Source organism: Rattus norvegicus, chromosome 11, assembly GCF_036323735.1.
Source record: "Rattus norvegicus strain BN/NHsdMcwi chromosome 11, GRCr8, whole genome shotgun sequence".
NCBI lineage: Eukaryota > Metazoa > Chordata > Mammalia > Rodentia > Muridae > Rattus > Rattus norvegicus.
This window is the reverse complement of record NC_086029.1, coordinates 55838650-55865229: the sequence shown is the minus strand read 5'-3', so window position 1 is coordinate 55865229 and position 26580 is coordinate 55838650. Positions and strand designations below refer to the sequence as shown.

At 38.6% G+C, this 26580-nt stretch overlaps 1 long non-coding RNA gene and 1 pseudogene across 1 annotated transcript; one reads left to right on the top strand and one right to left on the bottom strand.

The window, feature by feature from the left end:
* Positions 1-1892: 1892 nt before the first annotated feature.
* Positions 1893-13801, bottom strand: LOC134480986 (uncharacterized). The gene is made up of 2 exons (XR_010056111.1): positions 13526-13801; positions 1893-6611 (listed from the first exon to the last, which is right to left on the bottom strand). It is a non-coding gene; the product is annotated as an uncharacterized LOC134480986 (long non-coding RNA).
* Positions 13802-21318: 7517 nt separating this feature from the next.
* Positions 21319-21681, top strand: Ptma-ps7 (prothymosin alpha, pseudogene 7; annotated as a pseudogene).
* Positions 21682-26580: the final 4899 nt, after the last annotated feature.

Here is a 26580-nt window from a genome sequence, read left to right as displayed (position 1 = left end):
TCAATCCAAATGGATGGATGCCATGAATACCTTACCAATAATATTTGTGCATCTCTGCGTTATGAGATTCACATGGATGAATGTGAGTTTCTTCAACCAGTAACACTTATAATAGAATATATACATATATATACATACATAATATATATGCACACACACTAGCACACACACACACACGCACCACACACACATTCCTCTTTTTCTAAACCTCAATATTTTTGTATTAGAATTGGAAAGGTTTTTTTTTATTAGATCTGTTCTGTATTTCTCTTGCTGCTATTTCAAACAATCGCCTTATAGGCAGAATGTACTAGGGCTAGGAACAGCTGCTCGGCAGTCTCCAAAATAAGAATGTCATGTTTAAAGACTCATGGTCTGTCAATTCCCAACCGTGCTCTCTCCAAACCAAATAATCCCAATTCCTTTAATCTTTAATCATGTTTCCAATCGCCTAGGCTTCTTCTTAAGCCCCCAAACTTGATATGACATAGTTCTAACCATGTGTTTAGATCAGAGATTGCAATTTCCTTTGACTTTGATTGGAATCAGCTTCTCCAAGGAATATAAATACATTTCCCATGCCTCATGACATAAGATAAATGTTTCTGGAAAGAACAGAGAGCAGCTCCATCATGCACCCAGCTGTTCTTTTATGACCTAGAGTATGGCCAGCGATGAATTAAATTAAACATTGTCTACTAAGTGTTATCTATGCGAGCGAGCATCGTTTGGTAAGGCGAATCCACAATTGTCAGCTCAAGCTTTCCCTCACTCAGCTGACGAGGTGCAGCTTTATTTTAGGAATGTGCTTTTTTCCCCCATAGTGCATTTCATTCATATTCTTGGAAAGAAATAAAAATTTTTCAAGATAAATAGGATCGTATTGGTAATTTTAAATGTTTACCTAAACCAAACCAGTAGGCAGTATTAGTGACGGGGTAAATGTTTATTTGAAAAAAAAAAAAGTTGATCCATGTTTCATGCACTTTGCTCTTCAACAAGGATGTTCTCCAGGTTCTTTCGAATCAAATAAAAATCACATTGGGCTGAAAACCAACAATCTTAAGAAGGAAGCTGATGCTCAGAAGCCTGGATAAACTACACTAAAATTCCTCCCCTTTCTGTACAAACAAGTTCTCCTTTTTGAAAGCTGAGTTTTTGGTTTGGGGTATCTTTGTCCGTTTGCTTGGTTTTTAGTTTATGTGCCTGTTTGTGTTTTCCTTTCTCAATCCTATTAAATAAATATTAAAGGGGCTTAAAAGTTCTTTGCTACTCTATTGAAATTTACTTACCTATCGATAACTCTCATTCAATAATGAAGCTGATATCTTGGTAATAATTTAAAGGAAGAGAGGATTTGTAAGAAATTTATAGAATGTTACCGGCTATATGCAATTCATTGTGCATAAACAGTATAATGCTAAAATGCATAAATGAGTAGATAGTAAAAAGATTGTATATGTTTGAAAATAGCGAATGAAACATTTTTAGCTGAAATAATTGCCTAAAATAGTTGGTGGCCAATGCAAAACAACAACAACAACCACATTATATAACTGAAAGATTTGTGTATATACTTAAAAACGTTATAATGATTATTTTGCATTAAAAATAATGCTATTTTAGACCACTCCTAATAATTATAATCAATCTTTAAACAATTGTATCATCTAGGATAAATAATCCTAAACTTGGTGTTGTGAAGGTAAAGTCTGTAGCTTAGCAAATGAACCCTTTCACTGTCTTCTATGTCAGAGGCGACACTGTCTACAGCACTGCATTTTATTCTATAGTTTTTTCTTTCTTCCATGATTTTGTTTTGTTTAAAGAATGTGTTTTGAAATGTCTGTTCCTGGCTTTTTGTATTAGGGTATTCTGTTGCCTCTCTTCTATTAATTAAGAACGTATGACTTTTATTTGTTTTTGGTGTGTCCCTTAAAGCTTTAAACTTTGTCTAAACCGTAAAGGCTTGACTAGCATGCTTTCTCTTTTCCTAAGCATTACAGAAATGTCACTCGCTGGGCAGAAGAGCAAGATGTCTCCCAAGAAATGCAAGATGCCCATTCTCCTCATAGAAAAGATCGAAATAGTGAATGCACACTTGTTCTCCCACTGGAGCATCCAAGGGAGCATGCAGGGGCCAGTGAAGGTGACCAAGCCGCTCTGGATCCTGGAAACTCAGAATGGCTACGGAGAGAAGGAAACAAAATCCTCTGCCGCCGCAGCGCCAACTCTTCCATTACAAAGTCCTTGGAACCAAGACGGACGTCTCCTGAAAGGAAAAAATAAGTGGAAGGCAACCAAATGGTCTCTATTAAAACTGCAGAGACCTAGAATCTTTGAATCCTGAATCCTCACAGTTCCTGAGTCAAGGCTATGCGCTGCGTACACAGTTGCTTTGCTCTAAACAGGAGCGCATGTCAGGTCGCTTCTCTCAGGACCCACGTGCCTGCTGTGGAGCACCATCCTGAGCCCCACACATTGCCTGTGTGTTCTTTCTAGGAGTCACTAGTCATCGCATGCCCCCATGCCGGACACCCCATCACTCTAATTCCCTCACCCATGTAGCCGCAGCACCCTGCCCTACATCGGTAAGTGTGTAGCAGATTAAGATCACTATGTCTTGGGTTGGGGATTTAGCTCAGTGGTAGAGCTCTTGCCTAGGAAGCGCAAGGCCCTGGGTTCGGTCCCCAGGTCTGGGAAAAAAAAAGAAAAGAACCAAAATAGATCACTATGTCTTAATGAATGATCAACCCTCCCAAGTTGTGTTATGTCCTTCTGTGCCTATAGTAAATTTACTTCTATTGTTAACTACATTTACTCACAGTAGTAGAATCATATCACCTCTTTATATGTTCTGCAATAGTCATTCAAAAAAACAGATTTGGTAGATCTGATCATTGAGAACCAGTTGAGTCATGAAGCCTTAGACTAAACTAATGGATTAACCCAGTGATGAATTCGAATATTGTGACCTTGCAAGGGGTAGAAAACTTTAGACCTAAAGTTTAGGGAGAAAGTAAGTCCCTGGAGCTATGTCTTTCTGTTTCTGCTCCCTGTTCACCATGAGGCAAGCAACCTCTGTCCCACATTCCTGCCACCATGACATTCTACCTGATACCATGATCAAAACATCAGAGCAAAGTCATCATGTACTGAAACCTCTGGAATTATGAGCAGAGTAAATCCTTCTTCCTCTAATGTGTTTCTCTAACACACTCGTCATAGGTGCAAAACTGCAAATTACATTGTTTTGTACTGTGTGTCATGTTTCATCCTTTATTTCAACTTTGCATTTTGTTTCCTACAATAGACACAGTTGGGACTATTAAAACAGTCTCGCCCTGTCCCCTTTGTTATCCCACTTACAGTCACTAAAGCTATTGCAGTTGTCACTGCCCTTTGTCCTTTTAAACATCCCCTCAGAGCGCATGGATTGAGCATTCTTGTCTTATCTGCTTCACTTGGGATTCTGCATGTAACTTCTTGTATTACTTCATTGCTGTATTTGTATGTATAACCTGCCTACTCTGTATTATTATTAAACTATGTAGAATATGGGAGGGCTATGAACACACAATTCCATATGCCTTCTTTAAGCTGTCTGCCATTATGGTTGGTTAATTTATCATATGATTTCAAGTATTTTGCTGTTTTATGTTTTAGGTATCTCGTTATACAGTGCAATTCATGTTGCTTTAATCAAATGCTTTTTATTTTTTTTAACAATAGAAGCACACTAAAAGAAAAAGTCTCTCAAATTAAGCTCTGTAACCAATTCTAGGACTTGAGAGCACTTTCTGAAATGTCTTTATTTCACCTTCGTTTCCAAAGGACATATTTATTGCTGATTTAAAACATTCTTGATAGTTATTTTTTTTCTTTGTTCCTGATTAAAACTATCTCAGTGCGTTGAGCTCTGGGTAAGAATGTTTTTCTTGAGAGAAGAATATTGGTGCTGCCACGGTTACTCTCATAGCATGGGAATTTTTTCCTTTGGTTATGTTAGGGTCATTTCTATAGCTCTGCTCCCCACACTTCCTTGTGTTACAGGAATCTCCATGGAATGAGCTCCTGTCACCAAAGGGCCGAAGTCAGGACAGCTTCTGAAAGCCTTCGAGGTCAGGTCCAGCCTATGTTCTCATTTTATATTCTAAAACCACAGGCGGGTTGGGTGGGCAAGCAAGATTTTACAGACGCCTACACAGCAGTAAGCAGAATGGCCTATTGTTTCAGTTCTTCCTCCAGGTCATTCTGTTCCCAATAGCAGGTGAAGTCATCGTCAGGAAAACAGGCAGTGCTCTCAGTAAAGCACTAAGTAAATCGACAATTCCATAACTACTAACTGTTCTATGCTATGTAACTCTAATACACCACATTTGGCATCTTTTCTTTTCTCTTTCTTGAGGTTTGCTGAGCTTCTTGGACTTGAAAGTTTTTAATCCATCCTAAGGCTTAAATGGTTTTTCCCCTTCAGTGTTCCCTCCTTTCTCTTCAGTGTTTACTCGAGTTCACGGAGCCTCTTTTGTTATTCATCATTTTTATGTAATGCTAAGTATTAATATCCTTATTAATAATATATATTTTAATTTCTTAAAATGTTTCAATTCTAACGTGAGTTGGTGAAGAGTTAGTTTCATTCCTTGGCTGAGATTTTCTGTTGTTCACTTCTTTTTGTCTCCTTTTCCTGAAAGTCTTTAATGTAGCTGGGACAGCAACTTTGAAGTCCTTGGTTGTGAGTTTTGCTACTCCAGCCATCTGCGGCTCAGAGCCTGCCATTTATTCCATTGGCTAACACCTCCATGTTGTCTCCTCCCTTGTACTCTATGAACATCGCTTTCCACAGACAAAATCTCCATAGTTCCAAATCAATTTCATAGTCCATGTCTCAAGTTAACAACCTTTCTTTATCTTTCTCAGTGTTGCCCAATTTTAGAAAAATATTTACATATTCTTTTTTTGACCTTGACTTACCATTTATGTAAAATCTGGTTGCCTATTATGATCCTAGGGAGTCTCTTGCCCTTTGGTTTTTTTGTTTCTTTAATGTGTTGCCTGTTTGCAGCCTACACTTAGCATTAGAATTGCCCCTGAATGTTACTCTCCACATCAATTAAATTGTATAATTTTTTCTAAGACAGTCTGTCCTTCTTCATTTCTCAAACTTTTGTTGAATTATTCCTAAATTATTTGTTTTCCAAACAATTTTCATATTTGAGTGGATTTTATTCATGAATACCATATCAATCTTACTGAAATTCTACCCTGTTCATCACATGCTCGGTCTAAAAATGACAGTGATTTCTCAGGATCTATATAATGTATAAACTCACTAAACACATTTCCAGTCACTAACACTACATTTGTAATCCATCTATCTATCTATCTATCTATCTATCTATCTATCTATCCATCCATCCATCCATCCATCTATCTATCTATCTATCTATCTACCTACCTATCTAGCTAGCTATCATCTATATATCTATCTATATCTACCATCTATCAATATATAATACATAGATTATATATAAGATAATTTATACAAGTTATGCATATATCTCCTGATTTCATGGGTTTGGCCACTATATTTAAATTCTGTGTAAAATAAACTGAAACTTTAAGTTTATAGTCCTTTTTAGAATTTAGGCCAACCTGTTTGCTTATGCTGAGAAGGAATTTCTTCTATCTTAGTAAATTTCCTCCACTTTACTCATTTCCTGTAAAGTCAAGATTGTTAAAGCTGAGTGAAAACTGGCAATGTCAAATCTCTAAACTTGAATGGAACTAAACTGTCATCCCTGTGTCTAGTTCGTACTCTTAGCTAAGGAATCTGACTCACTGGTAAAGCACGCTATCATACAAACATTTTAAAAGTAAGAAGAAGGCAGAAATACTCCTGTGATAGCATCATCTGTCCATGTGCCCAGAGGCTACAAAGAAATATATATCACGAGGCTGAAAAACCTGACACATAAAGACAGAGGCCGATGCGTTTCTTAGCAGCTGGAGCGCTTTCTCGAGTAGACTGACTCATGAAAGACTGGAGCACTTTAGAGATGATCCAGAAGATGATTAAAGAACTGGAAGCTAAGGCAAGCTGGGAGGGGAGAAACTACCCAACCTGAGAAATGAAGACCCAAAAGTCCTATTGTGCACTCTTTAAGTAATCAAAGGGACTTGATTCAATGATTGGACACCAGCTGTTTCCAAATTTGGAGATGCATAGATTATTTGACTTAAACCATATTAGTAGGGCTATAATTTTGTTTGAAATAAATACAAAATTAATTTCCTTTCTGCAAAAGATGAATCTCTTCCATATTTATGGAGTTCAATATGAAGCTGATGGGCCTGGCCTAATGGTAAGTCTCAGGGAATTCTTCTCACAGTTCTGTACTTACAGACCCTTGAGAGATGAGGGTAACCTTTGAGGCAAATTTTACTTCCCTTGGTGGTTTTCGTTTGCCCTATCTTCAAGTTATTATTAGATATTTTGCATCTGTGTAAGATTGTGTTATCACAGTGGAAAGCTTACAATGACATAGAGGGCTTGCCAATGATGTAGATGAGATTTGCCTTTAGATCATCCAGCCCATCAAAGTAGTTCTCTGTATATAAGATAATAAGCATAAAATATTATTATTGATATTTATACTGTAGCATATTTTCTTATGATAAGTCATCTTTGGTAAGTTTTTGTAGGTCATATACTTTGAACATTAGAATATGATCCAGTTCTGTGTAATTCTGAATTATACAAAAAATGTAGGTACATTAAGTGGCTTTTTCTAAGACTCAGGAAATGGACTGAGTGAATAGCTTTATAAAATAAGTGTTAAAGAAAATCCACAAATTTTATTCTATCTCATCTCTTCTTACAAAAATGAAAAAAACAATCTGACTTGACTTAGAACTTAAGTGAATGCTCCATTTAAAACATCATGTGCTTTTTTTCACGGCATTAAGAAATTTTCAGGAAAATTAATGGAACTGGAAAATATTATATTAAGTGAGGTAACTCAGACTCAGTAAGACAAACACCACATGTTCTCTCTCACATGCAGATCTTATCCTCTGATTTTTATGTGTGTGTAATCAAGTGAGAGGGAACGTGGGAATAGGTCATGAAACTAGAAAGGGGACCATGGTGGAGAGAAATAACATCTAAAGAATGAATGGTTGTGACAATCCTAGGATACATATGATGGAGGGGCTGGCTGGGTGTGTGGGACAAAGCAACAAGGAAAAGAATTGGATAAAAGGTATAGGTAACACAAAAAAGTATTAGGAAAATGCCATAAGAACACCTGTTACTGTAGTGGATAGCTGCAAGGAAACAATATTTTCCAAAACAAAAGGATGGGCATAATATCCACACAAGGTCAAGCCAGACAAAGTTCCAACAAGAAGGAGGGAGTTTATGAACAACGTCCCACGTCTAGTAGAACAACTGTTGTCAATTGATAGCAATCATTTTGTAAAGTGTGTGACACCTGACAAGCCTACCACTCTCCGGGGCAGGACCCACATCCAAGAGGTTTGGGCGACACACAGTGGACTAGATATGTTTAGTAGGGAAGCAAGGCTTGATCTGGAAGGAGTCTGGGTAACTATGACAAATATATATTACACAAAATTCTCAAAGAACTAGTAGGAAGGGGAGGCACAGAGAGAAAGAGACAGACAGACAGACAGACAGACACAGAGACAGAGACAGACAGAGACAGAGAGACAGAGAGAAAAGAGAGACAGAAACATTCACTGTGCTGGGGCCCACATGTAGAAAGACAAAGACACACACACACACACACACACACACACACACACACACACAGACAGAGACAGAGACAGAGAGAGACAGAGAGACAGAGAGAGACAGAGACAGAGACAGAGAGAGACAGAGAGAGACAGAGACAGAGAAAGAGAATGGTTAAGAATAGATTCAAAATCAATAGAAATACAAAATAGTAAGAGTTGATATGCATCATGCACTGTACAGTACCCAACCACAGTGGCTGGCTCCAGCATCTCCTGCCTGGGAACGCCATAAGATGCCAGAAGTGTGTGAAATCTCTTCCTGGGAGGCAATTTCCTTCCTGGCTGGCAGCAGGGTTCCAGTCTTTAATGTTTTGTGAAATTTTCATTTTCCTGGATCCTTCATTTCAACAGTCTGGTAGCAAAAGGAAGGGGCACGACTGTTTCTTTAAAATGCCTGCTCTCCTGCCAGGCTAGTAAAACTGCCATCTATAAAGAACAGGGTTTTAAATTTTTTTAATATACCAACATAAAAGCAGTCCAATAGGAAATGTACAATGATATTATGCCATTCATTCATTCATTCATTCATTTTTGGGGGGGGTAATGTGCCAGGGTCTACATGTGGAGGTGAGAGGCAAATTAGAGGAATTTACTCTCCTGTCACGTGGGTCCACAGGGTTGAACTCAGATTTCATAAGGTTTGGCAGCAAAGCCCTTTACCTGTTGAGCCGTTTCAAGGTCCAATCATACATATTTCCTTTTCAAAAATATTATAATGATTCCTATTATATTAAAAGCATTATTTTACATATAATAGTACAATCATTCACTATTTCATTTTCTGCTTAAATCACTGAGGTAAAATTATTTCACCAGGAATTCATAATTGTGTAATAAGCTACAGCAGCCTAAAAATTATTTCTGTACTGACTCTGCCGTCAGCACGTACAGACGTATAAAATCCAATGCAGTGCCACTTGAATATACTTCAGGGACGGGTTTCCCACCATCCCTTTTCTTCTGCCCTGAATTAGCACCAATCAACTCTCTATTTATTTTTTTATTGGTGATATCGCTAGAATCAAGCACGTCTTCCTGAAATCTAACCAAATTTGCTATCCGTAGTACAAGCTTACTTGCTAACCTGGGGGTTTTAACACTATACAGCAAATCAAAATCTCATTTAAAATAGTTTTGCTGCTTGAGGCAGAACAGGCTTGAGGTGAACAGAACCTTTGCCTGGTCATTCTGAATTAAATCTTGTCCATAATTGACAATCAGTCCATGGCTTAGCTCACATTTTTCTCTATAACTCATTTTAATAAGTTATTATTAATAATTAATGATGATGATAATAACAACAACTTGTCTGGTAACCTTTATTTAGCTAACCTAGTCTTCACCCCATTAATCATTCTCACTGTTAATTCTCTGTATTTTTCTCAGAAATATTTTGTTTTGACTCAGCTACAGAGATTCTTTTCTTTTCCTAACAGGATTTTCTTTATTGGATATTTTTTTATTTACATCTCAAATGTTATCCCCTTTCCTGGTTTCCCATCTGTAAGTCTTCTATCCCATCCCCCCCTCCCTGCTTCTATGAGGTGTTCCCCCACCAACCCACCCACCCCTTTCCACCTCCCTACCCTGACAATGGGGCATGGTACCTTGGCAGAACCAAGGGCTTCTCCTCCCTTTGGTGCCCAACAAGGCCATCCTCTGCTACATATGCAGCTAGAGCCATGGGTCTGTCCATGCATACTCTTTGGATGGTGGTTTAGTCCCTGGGAGCTCTGGTTGGTTGATATTGTTCTTATGGGGTTGGAAGCTCCTTCAACTCCTTCAATCCTTTCTCTAACTCTTCCAATGGGGACCCCATTCTCAGTCCAATGGTTGGCTGCTAGCATTCACCTCAGTATTTGACACGCTCTGGGAGAGACTCTCAGGAGACAGCTATATCAGGTTCCTGTCAGCATGCACTTCTTGGCATCAGCAATATTGTCTGGGTTTGGTGGCTGTATGTATATGGCCTGGATCCTCAGGTGGGGCATTCTCTGGATGGCCTTTCCTTCAGTCTCTCAGGCAGAGATTCTTATGATAGAATTTTGAGAGAGTCTTAGTCAAGGCCAACATCCAACAGTTGCAAATACATTCCTGCTGAATTTCACTGTTTTTAAACTGTTCCCTTAGTGCTCTGAAGGGATAGAGGCTGGGAGAGGAACAAGATGCACGGTTCCCCAAAAGAGTTCAGATAATAAGGGCTGAAATTTTATGGAATTCAGTCTCCTAGCACAATGTTGGTTTGGGCGCTGGTGTGAAGATTGTATCTAGAATACGGACATCTGTGCCTTACGAGATACCAGCACACATTTGGACCTTGCATAAACAATGTTTTCCAACCTGGCTATTGCTGGCTGAGTCAATAAAGGGCTGTCAGTGATAAGGAAAATCATTCCCTGACACCTATTGGCTAACAGTGTCCCCCAAATAGAGCAGATGAAATCACTTTAGAGAACAGTTACATTCATGGGTTATCTTACAGATGAGATAGAAGGAAAAAAAAAACAATTTGTAGCTGGAATTTCTCTTCCAAGGCAATATACACGATTGTGTGCGTGCATGTGTGTGCCTACACAGTCTCACGCTGAGTCTGGGAAGAAACACAGAGAGGGGGAATGGAAAGGGAAGGAGGAATGAAGGAAAGGGAAGAGAGAGAGACAGAGAGAGAGAGAAGAGACAGAGAGACAGAGAGACAGAGAGACAGAGAGACAGAGACAGAGAGACAGAGACAGAGAGACAGAGAGAGTCTTTTGCATAGAGAATTAGCCTGCTTCTTGTGCTTCACTCATATATAGTAGGATACTGATGTTCAACCCGAATTGGAACATCCGTATCACACTCTACCCTCCTGAGGCTCAGGTTAACTATGAAAGAAGGTACCAAATGATTGTAAGAGTCAGAGGTGGTGGATGACTATAATAGTGTCTTCCAGACACAACAACACAGTTCCACATATGAATTCACAGAGGTAAAACAGTTTACACATGACTTATGCTCGCTCAAGCTCAATAAAACAGTAGCATGGAGAGAGGAAAGGGGTGTGAAATTTCACCCCTAGCTGAGGGGCTATTGACAATTACTACGCATAATGGCTACTCAGAGCAGGAGAGTCAGTTGTTGTTAAGGGTGTGACCCCTGGTATGTGGACCACTCTCTAGTAGATAGCCACTTACCCAAGGGTAGATGGGCAATACTAGTTGGACTTGAAAGTTTTAAAAGAAAGAAAAAAGGAATGGGAGGTGGGAGGTGGGAAGAGTTTGGGAGAGGAGAGTAAATAACATCAAAATCCATTAAATGAAATATCAAAGAACCAATAGAACAGTTTATTTAAAACACACACACACACACACACACACACACACACACACACACACAAAGCCAACAGAAAGTCCCTGCATTTCTAGGTGTTCAATGCTACTGTGACAAGGTTTGAGAATGCCAATGTTGTTCTAAGTGAACAATATATTTTGCCCTTAGCAGACATTTTCTTCTTTGTTAACTCTGATTGCTTTGGGTAGAGTACAGGGAGCAAGACTTTGAGAGTATGAGGGTGGGAGGAAAGAACACTGGTTCCTAGGATAACCTAGGAGTTCAGGTCCCAGCTCATGCCTTTGGCCAGTGCAATTTTATACAAAAGGCCTCAGCTCATTTCCTTTTCTTTGTTAAGGCTGCGAAAAACTTTGTATTTCCCAAGCTTGAGCGTGAAGTAGTTTTCTCTTGCTCTGTACTTAATAGTGAACACAAGACAACAAATTAAACCTAGCCTTTGTTATATGTTGGTTTAGGAATATGGAGACATTTAACTGAATAAGATACATGAAACTGCCATCTACGTTTAAATCAAGCATGAATGGGAATGAGAAACAAAAACTAAATGACTAAAAGCATTGAAAGTCATTTTGAAATGCCACATACCCCTTCGGTTGGCTGTCATTAACCCCCTCTTTGATGACCGTAACAATCACCAGGTATAATTGGATATTGCTATACCAATAAATAAACCAGGTAATAAATGGATCTGCGGTGTTGCAGAGTCTCCTCCGAATAGGTCGCCTGAGATCCAAAAGGGAGGAAGGCGAGGCTAAAGAGTTTGGACGGTTTCCCCAAACCATCCTCTCCTTGTGATGACTGACTTCTGACTGTGATCTAGGTTTCCCATGTCTCAAGCCAATGATTCACAGCCTTCAATTCATAGGACACCTATGCAAAGATGATAGATAAGCTTTGGGGTACTCCTCTGCTAAGATACAGTTCTAAATGAGCAAACTGGTGCAGACAAACTCAGCAAGGATGTTTTTATTCTGTCGCCCAATTATTAGTATGCCAGGATGCAGAAGACATATGTTCCCTGCTTTCAAGACTGCTAGCTGTTATTTTTTTTTAAAAAAGTGGAATTGTAAATCAGTTCCTTTTCTATTTGCATTAGTCTGATTCTGCATGCAAAAAAGCACACATGTTTAGAGTTCATGTGAGGAGTAGATTCATAATTGAGACAACAAAGCATGAGCTCGAAAGAGCCCCAGGGAGACTAGGGCAAGTGGCACTGTGGTTTCAAGGTAACGAGAGTGGGGAGTGAGAGAGCCTGTTTGTGAAAGGCCGTGGAGATACTCATCTCCACAGCTGGTGACTCCAACCATCCCATCCTTCCTGCTCTCTAGTTGACCCATGTTTATAAGCTTCTTGTCTATCTCATCCCTTTCACTTATCAAAGCCACTTATTGACACTCTTGAGTGTTTGGTTTATTTTTGTGTGCTACATTTTTTTTTCATTTACTTTCTTGTAAGGGGAGCCTTTGAGCATGCTAGTGTTAATGGCAGGCCGCTGCTGGTCCCACCGCCTTTGTAAGCATGTTGCCCGTGTTTGGTATGTCTCCCAACACGGCCTTTATTCAGTCAGCTTCCCAAAGGTTGCTGGGGGTAGAAGGAATCATGTGATAAAAACAAGGTAACAAAATCAAAGATGATTCCAAGTGAACTGGGAAAGTCCTGCAGCTTTTTCCACTTTCCAACTTACGTATACATCCCTACCAAGGACCTGTAAGATCTATGTTGTGTGATGCTATTCCTGTACGATATCTAATATATCTAATTTTGGCTTCCTTAAAGTGAGAATTTGAATACACCATCATGTTAATATTGCTACATAAACCTTGAAATTTGAGACTACTCCTTCAGTCCTTTATGTTATTATGGACACCTGTTTTAAAAAGAAAACTTAATTTAGAAATATTGTTTCCTCATTAAACTTTAACTCTAATGGAAATAATTATATTTTAGATATATTTTTCATTAAACTGTACTTCAATTGATGGAACAATTTTAGACGAAGTCTAAAATTACAATAATAAAATAACAATAATATAAAGTAACAAAAAAACTAAGTTTATATCATAACCAACATGAACAGAATAATCAATGGAGAATAAAGCATAATAAAGCATATTATAAGCATTTGATTCATACAAGCCACAGTCAATGTGATTTAAAGAGAGAAAAGTCACACTGGTGAATATTAAGAAAGGGTAGTTTCAGTTGGGAAAAATCTAAGATAACATAGTGTGAGACTGGAAATATGGGTAAATAGACAAGACGTGGATATAGGCACCTCTCAGAGTACACACAAAACTAAATTCCAACTGAATGATATCGAGGAAAACCTGTTTTCTCCAACCATATAAGAACCAAAAACGTGAATGAGTCTTACAAGAGATTCCGTTAAATGAATCAGGAAACCAGGCACATCTGGGAACAAAATGGAGCAGCAGATGGCTTTTGAGCTGAGGCTGCATCTGGGCCTGGGGATTGGTACACACTGAAACAAGAGCAGAGAATGACATTAAACTAATGGCTACTGGTGCTGGACACTTGTTGAGATATTTCTTAGCCATTTTTATTTCTCCTTTTGAAAATTCTGTTCAGATGGATAAGCCATTTATTTTCTTTCTTTTTTTAATTTTTTATTATATATTTCTTTACTTACATTTCATTCCCCTTCCCAGTTTCCTGTCCATAAGCCCCCATTCCCTCCCCTACCCCTACCCCTCCCCCATATGAGTATTCCCCCTATACAGCCTCCTTATTGCCCTCCCCCATATTCCCCTGCATTGGGGGCCAACCTTCCCCCACTGGCTTTCCCTTCCACTGGTGCCCCAACAAGGCTATTCTCTGCTACATATGCAGTTGGAGCCCTGGGTCAGACCATGTATAGTCTTTTGATAGTGGTTTAGTCCCTGGGAGCTCTGGTTGGCTGGCATTGTTGTTTTTATAGGGTTGCAAGCTCCTTCAGCTCTTTCAAAACTTCCTCTAATTCCCCCCAAGGGGGTCCTATTCTCAGTTCAGTGGTTTGCTGCCAGCATTGACCTCTGTATTGGACATGTTCTGAATGTGTCTCTCAGGAGAGATCTATATCCAGTCCCTTTCCACATGCACTTTTTTAACTTCATCAATCTTATCTGGTTTTGGTGGCTGTATATATATGGGCCACATGTGTGTCAGGCTCTGAATGGCCATTCCTTGAGTCACTGCTCTAAACTTTGCTTCCACATCCCTTCCTATGTATATTTTCCCCCCTTTTAAGAAGGAATGGGAGCATTTGCATTTTGGTCATCCTTCTTCTTGAGCTTCCTGTGGTCTGTAGATTGCATCTTGGGTAATTGGAGCTTTTTGGCTAATATCCACTTATCAATGATTGCATACCAAGTGTGTTTTTCTGTGATTGAGTAACCTCACTCAGGATGATATTTTCTAGTTCATTCCATTTGCCTATGAATTTCATGGAGTCATTGTTTTTGATAGCTGAGTAGTACTCCATTGTGTAGATGACCACATTTTCTGTATCCATTCCTCTGTTGAAGGGCATCTGCGTTCTTTCCAGCTTCTGGCCATTTTTAATGGGGTTGTGATTGTTTTCTTGATTCTGATTTTTTTCTTTCCTTTTTTCTTTCTTTTTTCTTTTTTTAGTTCTTTATGTATTCTGGAAATCAATATTCCATTAAAAGTAGGATGAAAAAGGCCACTCTGGGGACTTTCTCTCGACTTAACTGATTGTTTCCTGGGCTGTACTGAAGCTAAGTTTTATGAGCTCACATCTGCCAGTTCATAACCTTAATTCTTGGGCAGGATTCCTTATCCTGCATATTTTCTGAACAAGAGTGAATTTGGGGAGAAATGTGGAGTAAACATGATCAAAATACACATTTTCTGGAATTCTTTAAGAATTCATGAAAATATTGAATGTACATGAAAGAAAATGCTGACTGGAGACAATGTTATTAGTGTAAAGTTGGGACCTCAAAGTCCACACTAAGTAAAAAGACTAAAAAGAGGAGAGAAAGTCCACCAGCATATGGAAAATAAAGGAAGTTTTCTCTAGCCTAGATTTTAAATGACTAAAATACTAATAATCTCTATGTTGGGTCTCGACCAAACATTGTCTGATTTGGAAGAGAAATGACCATAAAAATTGTTCTTGTAACAGTTATACTCCTGAGTCATGGAATATGAAAACAAAAAAAAATTGTCTGATAGGAGTATTTTCAACTTCAGCTGCACAGGATTCCCATAAAAAATGAAAATGTGTTTCCAATGCAATTATAAAATAAGAGGAAATAGTGCATCATGAATGAGGCAGAACTCATAACAAAGATTTCTATTCCCAGTAATGACAGGAAATAGGAAAACATAAAAGAGATCTAAAGTAAATATGGTTAAGGTGATTAAGAAGAAAAGGAAACTTACAGACACAAGGAAAAATGATATAAATGCACGGAAAATGAAATGTACTAATAGTTAGAGAGTTATATGCTTTGTTTACCAGCTAGAGTAAAGTAGTTATGGAAACACGTAGACAATTAGCATAGCATTCCTCTGGCTTTTATGCATTTGAAAATGATTTAACAAAATACCGTAATAAGATCAATTAAATTAGAATAGCTAGATGCTAAAAAAGAAGCTTGCTGTGAGACTGTGTTTCTGAGAAATGTCAGAGAAGCTACACCCATGACATCACCAATATGACTGCCTAAACATACTTGAGCAAGGCTGACGCCAATCAACATGCTAACTTGGAAGAAGGAATGCCCATGGGCCCTCAGTCCTAGAGAAAGGATAAGGGACCTGAGAAGGTCTACTAGTAGAAGAAATAATTTTTCCTACAGAGAGCCCTCCAATTGTCTATCTAATATCAAATTGTCATCCCTGAAATCATATACACAGAAGTAGTATTATAGATCTAAGAAAGCTCTACTTAAATATTTAGTAATATATGTGTGTATCTATATTAGGACTATATATACATATATGTGCATTTATATATTAGTTGTGTGTGTGCATATGTGTGTGTGTGTGTGTGTGTGTGTGTGAATTAGCAATTAAAGAAATAGATGCCACAATTTGAGAGAGCAGTAACATGGAGAGGGTTGGAAGGACAAAAGGAAGGGAGAAATAATGTGATTATATTATATTTTCAAAAATGAAGGAATGAAAGGTCCAGGAGGAAAACAAGTATAAAACCTGGACAGCAGCACTGTCCCAAATGTCTTCAGGCATCTCCTAGCCATCAGCAAGTAGCCACAAACTACTTGACAAAAGAAGTCATGAGGTGAGCCTCATATTTACTTGAGTAATTTCTTTGAGGACAGGGAAAGTTTCCATGTAAAACTGGTATAAAAATGTTTATGTGCAAACAAAATCTAGCTCATTGTAGCATAATGCTCAGTTAATAAAACAGAAGTTTAACCCGGAACCATGACAGAGATATGACCCTGTGGTGCCCTAACCACCAGCAGCACCATCTCAGGAAAAATATTAGGAATGCTAATTTGAGGGTACTTTCTTTCTCACCTACTAATCACATGTCGTAGAGATAAATCCCAGCCATCTCTTTCACTAAGTCATCTACACATGTCTCTGATGATCCCTTGAGCATCAGAGAATGGCTTACTTTAAAGAAACAGTTTCTGATACTTAGTAGTTGACCAAAACCTTATTAATAATAAAAGTAAAACCTAGTAGACTTCCTTGGAACTCTAAAATTAATAGTATTATTACTTTTAGACACTGGAGTGGTTTCCTGTGATTTTTATTATCTGCATGAAATAATTCTGCTAATGCAACATTAATAATACTATTAAAATCAATAAGAGATAGCTAGATATAACTATAACATTAGTGTACAAAAATATGCAAAATTCAAATGGATTCCTAGGAAGATGAAATAAACATCTTAAAATAAAATTGTTTATCTAAGTATCCATCTATCTCTTTACTCATGTGCATGAATGTGAGTCTGTGTATGTGTCTATGTGAGTGCACACAACTATGTACAGGTGTGTATACCTGTGCCTATGCATGAAGGCCTGATGAGGGCATTGGGTATTCTCCACCACTCTCTGTCTGCTCCTGAATAAAGACAGATTCTCTGTTTGAACCTGAATGAAGTTAGAAACCAGTAAGTGCTAATAATCTTTCTGTCTCTGCCACCCCAGTGCTGAGGCTGGATATCTCAGGGGTGCGTGGCTTATTATACAGTGTTCAAATCTGTGCTCTACTCCTTGTGATTGCAGGTCAATCATTCTTCACCCCTGAGCCATATCTGCAGCCCTGAAACAAACATTTGCAACAAATTTAACAAACTTATAAATAATAAAAGATCAATTAAAAATTAAAATTAAAATATCAAATTCTGCCTCATAAAGGCACTCAAACCAATTGAAAGCTATCTTAACTTAGTTGAAAGAGTCAATATCATAAGTATGAAATGTTCTCATAGTGTGTGTGCAAATATGTACATATATAATGCACGTATATGTATATATAACTATATATAGTATTTATATATATATACATGAATAATGCATATAGGTATATTGTAATATGTATATAGTTATATGTGATGTGTATAGATTAAATATATATTTAAAGTTTCAAATACTTCTAATCAAATTCCAAGACAGACTTTTAGTGTGAGGAACTGTGACCTCTAATTGTTATTATCGACTGATCTTGATTTAGAATCATCTAGAAGATAGAGAGGCAGGCATACTTCTAGATGTTTCTGTAAAAGCATTTCCAGAAACAACTTATTGAAAGGGAAATACCTTCCTTAATATGAGTGGTACCATCCCAAGAGCTTCAAAGACAGCAAAAATAAAATGAGAAGAGGAAGACCAGTTTGACACATGTCTTTCTCTTCTCTCTGTTGCTGGGCTGGCGTGAAAGGAACAGTTTCCCTGTGTACTGCTTGCTCCACCCAAATGCATAGGATGAAATGACCAAATCCCAAACCTTCCGGAATCAGGAAACAAAATAGATCTTCCTTTTCCTAAGTTGTTTTGTCTAGGGACAAGAAAAGCAACTGATGCAGAAGGCGATAATAAAATGCACATGAAACAAAAAGAACCAGGTACAGCAAAGAACCGTTTGAAAACCAAGCACTAGTACAACATCAAGATGTGCCGTAGTTAGGGCTGGAGAGGCCGCTCAGTTGTTGAGAGCACGCGTTGCTCTTGCAGTGGACCAGGATTGATTCCAAGCGCTGACATGTGGCTCACAACCATCTCCAACTCCAGCCCAAGGGATCCGGTGCCCTCTCCTGATCTCTGTTATGCACCAGGCACAGATTGTATGTAATACAGTTAAAACACTCAAATAATAAAGAAATCTAATTTTTTATGTTTACCATAACTAAAGCAATGTAATACTAATAGGAGAAATGGTAAAAAGAACAAGGCCCTGATAGAGTCTAAGAGAAGGTGGGGCACTTGGGAAATGATAGGGCCTTTACAAATTGTTAGAGAAAAGTTCAGTATAAGTGTGGTGTGGTGTTAAGCACAGCAAGACAAAATTACATCTCCATGTTAAATTATAATATTGTTATAGTTTGAGTCTAGAATGTTTCCTAATGATTCATGTGTGACAGGCTTGAAATCATGGTCTGAGAGCACCATTAGGGAAGCAGGTAGACATTTCAATAGGTGAAACTAATTTACTCTGAAGGTACACCTTCAATGGTGACTGTGGAACCTGGGGCTTATAATCTCTTTTGCTTACAAGTCACTGGGTAAACTGGCTTGCTATTTCATACACATTTGATATGATGTCACTTCTCTCATTGCAATGAAGCTAACCAACCATGCAATGAAACATAAGTCAAAATAACCCCTTTCTCTTTGTAAGTCACACGTCTCATGTATTTGATGGAGTGACAGAAAAGTAACAACCACCAGATTGAAGCTGGGTGATGTACAATGTAAATGTGACAATTTTTTTTTAGATGAAGAGATTTGGGGAAGTATCTGACATAAGGTAGTAAACAAGTCAAGAAGCGTGAAGCAAAACCATGGAACATTATTATTGATGCATTTGACTGCCGTATCTAATTATCTGATGATACATTAAAAAATGCCAAAGTAAAGGTTAGCAGTTCTAAATGACCACAACCAGCTATGAATTGCTATCTGAAACACACAGAGAATAATTTTTTAAAAAGCTATCCAGCAGAAGAATTAATAAAGGTTATACACAAATAGTTCACAAAATAGTCCTTATGTGACATTTGAAAATGAAATGTGGCCCTTATATATACAGCCACCAAGATTAGATAAGATTGTGCATGTTGACAGAAACTGGATATAGATCTCTCCTGAGAGAAACAGCCAGAGCATGTTAAATACAGAGGCGAATGCTAGCAGCAAACCATTGAACTAAGAATGGGACCCCCGTTGGAGGAATTAGAGAAAGGACTGAAAGAGCTGAAGGAGCTTGCAACCCCATAAGAAAAACAATGCCAACCAACCAGAGCTCTCAGGGATTAATCCACTACCCAGACTATACATGGACTGACCCTTGACTCCAGTTACATGTGTAGCAGGGAATGGCCTTGTTGGGCACCAATGGAAGGAGAAGCCCTTGGTCCTGCCAAGGTTGGACCCCCAGTGTAGGGCAGGAATGGGGGTGGATGGGGAGGTGAACATCCTTATAGAAGAAGGGGATGGGGATGGGATAGGGGGCTTATGTCCAGGAAACTGGGAAAGGAAATAACATTTGAAATGTAAATAAAAAAATATCCAATAAAAGAGGAAAAAAGAGTAAATAAAGAAAAGAAAATGAAATCTGAAATGTGTTTATAGATTTTCTATCCTTTCAGCTGGATCTAAAAGTATCAAGAAGGCCAATACATTGGTGTTATCAATTTTCTATTATTAGCTGTATATTTGTTGTTTGCGTCAATAATTCATACCAGTTCAAAAGGCAGCACTGTCTCATCAGGAATCCATTCATTTTGATTTAGGGCTATTCCTGGAGTGAACATATACTCGGAATGCCTTAATTTCCAGATAACTGTTCTGACACTCAGTAACAATCTGACTGAACTCATTCAGATGAGAATGGCTCTCACTGAGCTCAAAGTCTCACACTGACAGCGATGGATAGGAGAGTCAGAAATATTGGTTAAAGTTTCCTTTTGCAGCTTAAATTTTATGCATTAAAACTTAAGGCACAGAAAAATTGTTTAAGAATCTTTCTACCTGAAGATGTTGATGAAAGAACTGGACTTAAAACACTCTAAATTAGGTAAGGTTTTTTCTATGAGAAAGGACAAGGTCACACCTGAGAACTCACTGGAGGTGATGTGACACAAGCTGGGATAAGAGGGTGAAAGCTGACACTATCAACTCTGGATTCCCGCGACATTCATTGTTAGTTAAAGTAAGGCAATTCAACTGTCTCCATAAAAATGGTTTCCTCGCCCATTCAGAGCCTGCCCCACATGTGGCCCATACATACACAGCCACCCAATTAGACAAGATGGATGAAGCAAAGAAGTGCAGGCCGACAGGAGCCGGATGTAGATCTCTCCTGAGAGACACAGCCAGAATACAGCAAATACAGAGGCGAATGCCAGCAGCAAACCACTGAACTGAGAACGGAATCCCTGTTGAAGGAATCAGAGAAAGTACTGGAAGAGTTGAAGGGGCTCGAGACCTCATATGAACAACAATGCCAAGCAACCAGAGCTTCCAGGGACTAAGCCACTACCTAAAGACTATACATGGACTGACCCTGGACTCTGACCCCATAGGTAGCAATGAATAGCCTAGTAAGATCACCAGTGGAAGGGGAAGCCCTGGTCCTGCTAAGACTGAACCCCCAGTGAACGTGACTGTTGGGGGGAGGGCGGTAATAGGGGAGGATGGGGAGGGGAACAACCATATAGAAGGGGAGGGGGAGGGTTAAAGGGATATTGGCCAGGAAACCGGGAAAGGGAATAACAATCGAAATGTAAATAAGAAATACCCAATTTAATAAAGATGGAGAAAAAAAATGGTTTCCTGACTGGCTGCTCCGAAAAGCCATCTTTGCCTTGTTCCCGGGTCGTGCTCCGTGCTCACTGCAGCCACCTTCGCCGCCCACCGCCTCTTCCAATGCGGACTCTGGCAGCTTTCTCTCCAGAGTCCTCGAAACTCGGTTAATTCCTTACTCGCAGCGTCGGACCACCAGCGTGACCCACTATGTCAGACACGGCAGTGGACACCAGCTCCGAGATCACCACCAAGGACATGAAGGAGAAGAAGGAAGTTGTGGAGGAGGCAGAGAATGGAAGAGATGCACCGGCCAATGGGAACGCTCAAAATGAGGAAAAGGGGGAGCAGGAGGCTGACAATGAGGTAGATGAAGAAGAGGAAGAAGGTGGGGAGGAAGAAGAGGAGAAGGAAGAAGGTGATGGTGCAGAGAGGATGGAGATGAAGATGAGGAAGCTGAGGCTCCTACGGGCAAGCGGGTAGCTGAGGATGACCAGGATGATGATGTTGACACCAAGAAGCAGAAGATGATGAGGATGACTAGATAGCAAAAGGAAAAGCTAACCTTACGCACCGTGACCTATTCACCCTCCACTTTCCGTCTCAGAATTTAAACGTGGTCACCTTCGACTGGAGAAGCAGGCCCCGCCCACCCACTGTGGGCAGTGCCACCCACAGATGACATGCGCTCTCCACCACCCCACCAAAACCACAACATGAACTGGCAACATGGGAGGAGAAGAGAACCAGAACTTCCCAGGTCCTGGTTTTTTTCTTAAAAATACTTTAAAAGGAAAATTTGTTTGTATTTTTTATTTACATTTTATATTTTTATACATATTGTTAGGGGGTCAGCCATTTTTAATGATAACAGGTGACTGACCCAGCCTTCAAAGAGTTTTCTGTCCTACTTCAGACTTTACTTGTGGTGTGACCATGTTCATATACTCTCAAAGGAGGAGAAAAACCTTGTAAAAAAAAAAAAAGCAAAAACAACAACAAAAAATCTTATTCTCAGCATTCCAGTAACTTTTTTTGCGTATGTACCTAGCTGTACTATAAGTAGTTCGTTTGTATGAGATGGTTTAAAAAGGCCAAAGATAAAAAGGTTTTTTTTCCATTTTTTTTGTCTATGAAGTTGCTGCTCTTTATTTTTTTATTTTTTATTTTTTGGCCTGTTTGATATACATGTGACACAATGTCCAACAATAAACCAGAATTTTATTTTGCTGAAAAAAATGGTTTGCTACTTTAAAAAATAGAGTGGGAGTTATTCTGATTTTCTGTGTTCGGACAAAGAACACCTTAGCTTTGGAATCAGACAATCTGATTTGAATCACAGATCCACATGCTAGATTTGTCATGTGTCTTTGAACAAGTTAGGAGGCTTATCGTTCTCAGTTTCCTTATCTCTAAAGTGAGGTGATTATATATTCTCTATTAACCCTTATAATCACTCTATAGAGTAATAGACAATAGCTTCCTTATGCACCCTAGAAAGACGCTGATCCCTGAATCAAACTTAGCAACAAATAGATCTAAACAAGAACTAAAGAGGTTTGGATCTCCAACACACAGTAATATGCTATAGCCAAGCAGCCTTTAATTACAGTGCCCATAAAGCACTAACATCTCTTTAAGGTCTAGAAGTTGTTAAGAGAATAATAAGGCTGATGACTCTCCCTCTGAAAGCTAAAGATCATGTAACAAAAATCCCAATACCAAACATGAGAAGCCTGGTGGTGGAATTTCCAACCCTAATGAGCCTGTATAAAAAAAAAATACAACCTAGATATTTTAGTTATAAGCCATACATCTAAACTGAGCAGACCTAGTACTATATTAACTTATTCCCTAGTTACAAGACCCCTTGTTACTTGCACTTTCTCCCGGCCACGTGGTCCTGGTCCATCACAGCTTCCTTCTGCTCTTTCTCCATCCTCTCTCCTCTCTCTACCTGCCACCCTCCAATCCCACCTTTCCCCTCCATTGCCCAGTCACAGGCTCTAGTCTTTCACTGACCAGTTAAAATGGGGAGAAGTTTCACAAGGCATCACCAGAATACTTGCTGGTCTGCTTGCTGGGGGCAACTCCTCTGGATGAGCCAACATTAGCATTACAATAGGCCAACCCATTATATTTCCTCCTTTGTGTCCAATTAAAATGGCTCTTTTATGGTAACAAACGTTACATAATAGAAACTATGTGAATTACATTACAGTCCAGTCTGTTTCTATTTTGTGACTAGATGAGGTACTTTGCCATCTATCCTATCTTAATGAGTTTACAATTCTGTAGCTAAATCTTCTATTTTAACTTGTATCACCATCCTAAAAACATTTTTTTAAATCTAGAACATATTTAATGCTAAACATTTAAGTTTAATCGTGACACTATAATTATCTAATCTTCAACCCCATCAGAGATCTGAGAAGGAAAATATATTTCTTGCATATGCATGAACTGCAGGAACACAGCTTCCAAAAATTAAAAAAAAGAAAAAAGAAAGAAAGAAAAAATAAAATGCCAGAGACAGCTGACTGCTTGGACAGTTCCCAACAGTTTTTATAATGTTGAAGCATCTATCCTCAGCCTTCTCATCTAGAACACTACAGAAGCCCTCTTCTGATTTGCCAAGGCTTTGTAAGAGTTTCTCCAAACATATTGCCTATTAATGTTGTCTTTGGTTGCCCCCTAGAAATGAACGGTAAGTCCGTATTGTTGAAGACACTTCAGAAACAGGGACCAGAGGCTCCTGGTCTAGAATTGACCTAGATGTCCTGTTTTTGAAGACTATCTTTGTGGTACCAGACGGTGCCATTCAAGCTTCTGAAGGAGAGAGAGAAGCCACAGTTCCACCCAGCTGTAATACCTAGGAACCACACCAATGACCATCATGGCACAAAAACCCTACCAGTTTCAGTAGTGGCACACATAGCTTAGTGATAACCAATGGTTTGGATTTAAGACTTGGCTCAATAAGAGGGAAACTGTACCTGATACTAGAAACCTAGGCAACTAATCAGTTCTAGTGATCTAGTAGAAGAGAATCTACAACTAATTTACTAAACCAGCATAATCCCTAACAACAATTCATGAACATTTGTTTTTATACTCGCAGATAAATGTAGCCTTCCCCTCTTATCAAGAAAAGTTTTTGCAACAGACAGAAACCACTACAGAGAATGATATCAGGCAATCAAAACGAAGAGTTGTGGTAGCCCAGTCCCAGTAGATAGACCTGTGAAACACACCCATACCTAGGGCTTAGGTAACATTGCAGGAGAGGGCCAGAGAGATTGTAAGAGCCGGAGGATTAGGAGGATTACCATGAGATTATGTCTTCTGGTGGCATCTGAAGCTATATCTGTCAAGTTTGACTAACACAACTGTCCAAACACGAGTTGAACAAGGACAGCAATTAACATGCCAATATGCCTGGGGAAAAGCACATGCATCTTCAACCCACACGAGGAATTATAGGCAACTGAGTAAAACAGGGAGTAAAGCAGGGAAAAGCACTCCACTAGGTCATCCATTGCAAGACTGTCAGCCCTGAACACATGCATACAAATAACATTATATGGACTCAATAGGTTACATTTAGAAATATATATATGTGTGTGTGTATTTATATATATTTACATATATATGTATTCAGATACATATGTCTACATATATGTCTATATTTATATATATTATAATATACATACACGCATACACATTCTGCATATATAGAATAATAATTGCTGAATAAAAGAGGCCATATAATAGAAGGAGAGCAGGGAGGGATATATGAAAGGATCTAGATGGAGGAAAGGGAAGAGGACAATCTTATAATTAAAATACAATTTCAAAAGTAAATGTGAGAGGGAGAAAGAGAGAGAGGTGAAGGATATCAATAAAGCTATCATGTACTGCCAAGCAACTTTAAAGTTAAGATAGCTAAACACTGAGCATGTGTGCAACAATGTGGGACCAGAATACACAGATTAGATCAGGTCGGATTATGCATATTAAACACGCATACATATACACACTTACATTCCTGTACACATGCTGCACACACACACCCACACATTTCTAAAGTATATAGATTAGCCAAAACCTGGGAATTTGCATTTCCAAATGTCATGGAATTAATGTGCTTTTCTCTAGTTGCCATTCTATATACCATTTGCTGGTAACTAGAAGTGAAAATATATCTCAACATAATAAAAGTATGAAGAGAACTACAAAATGTGGGCTAAACATTTTAAAAACATTTTAAATTCAAGTCATGATTAAAAACCATCTGAAAAACCTAACTTTTTAATTTGCAAATGAAAGAATAAGGTATTGTAGGTGTCGCCTTAGTTGAAGACTTCTTGTTATCCAAACATTGAGGCAATGTATAAATTTCTCTTGCCTAGGATTTTAATAGTACTTGGTTATTGTAGCTGTAATAAATCACTGTAAATAAAACTTTATTGAGAAATATCCTGTTTCTAATTAGCATTGCCACTTGCTACAGAGAACTTCTTTCTGTGAAAGGATATATTTTGACATCACCAAAAGAACCCCAAGAATATTTAAGATATTTTTTGTAGGTGAAAGATATGCCTAGTAAATCTGGAAAGAACATTATCCTCAAGGAATTGCCTAAGTCAAGTAAGCTGGCTCAAAAGAAAGGGAAGAGTCCAAATATATTCTGTGATAAGTGTTAGTAAAATTAGTGATCACCTTTTTGTGTACCATGACAATCAACAGATATGATTGATACATATTAGAATATATTTAAAGAGAAATTTATTGCTTCATTCTATCCTAGGTCCCAAATATACTCCCTTTGGATGGCTAACAGAGTAGCAGATTAGTAAATGACTTTAAACAGCATCTGATTTATAAATGGGAGCTGAGAGCAAGCATTAAATACGCCACAGTTATAAAGTTGACCCTTTGTCTCTTCAGACACCAAGGAGAGATTCAAGTCCTTGACTTGAATCTGAGTCTCTGGCTCTAGACTATCCTTAGTATCAAAAGTTTGCTTATTTGGAGTTTCCACATCTAGTTTGTACTATTTGTCATGGCTCCTGTCCTGACTATGCTAAACGGGAACAAGAGAGGGCTGCTGGTGGCCTAAAAGCATCCCCACAGAGAAGGCTTCTGAAAAGAATATATAAAGGGTAATCTCATTATTGCATTTCTTTCCTTCCATTTTCCACTTATCAACTGTGCAAATTAATAACTATAATGTAAAATACATCAAAGAGTCAAACTCCTTTTAGTTATCAAAACAAGACACTGAGGCTTAGTTTGTTTACATCTTTTAGGTGCATAGGACCAGTTCCCAAGCTTACCCCTCTGCACTTTCTCTCCCAAGCTCCCTCTGACCCAGGCAGTTGACAAGTCATGACACCCTGCCCTCATTCACAGCTCCATCTCATCTCACACTGTCAATGGCTATTTTCTGAACCTG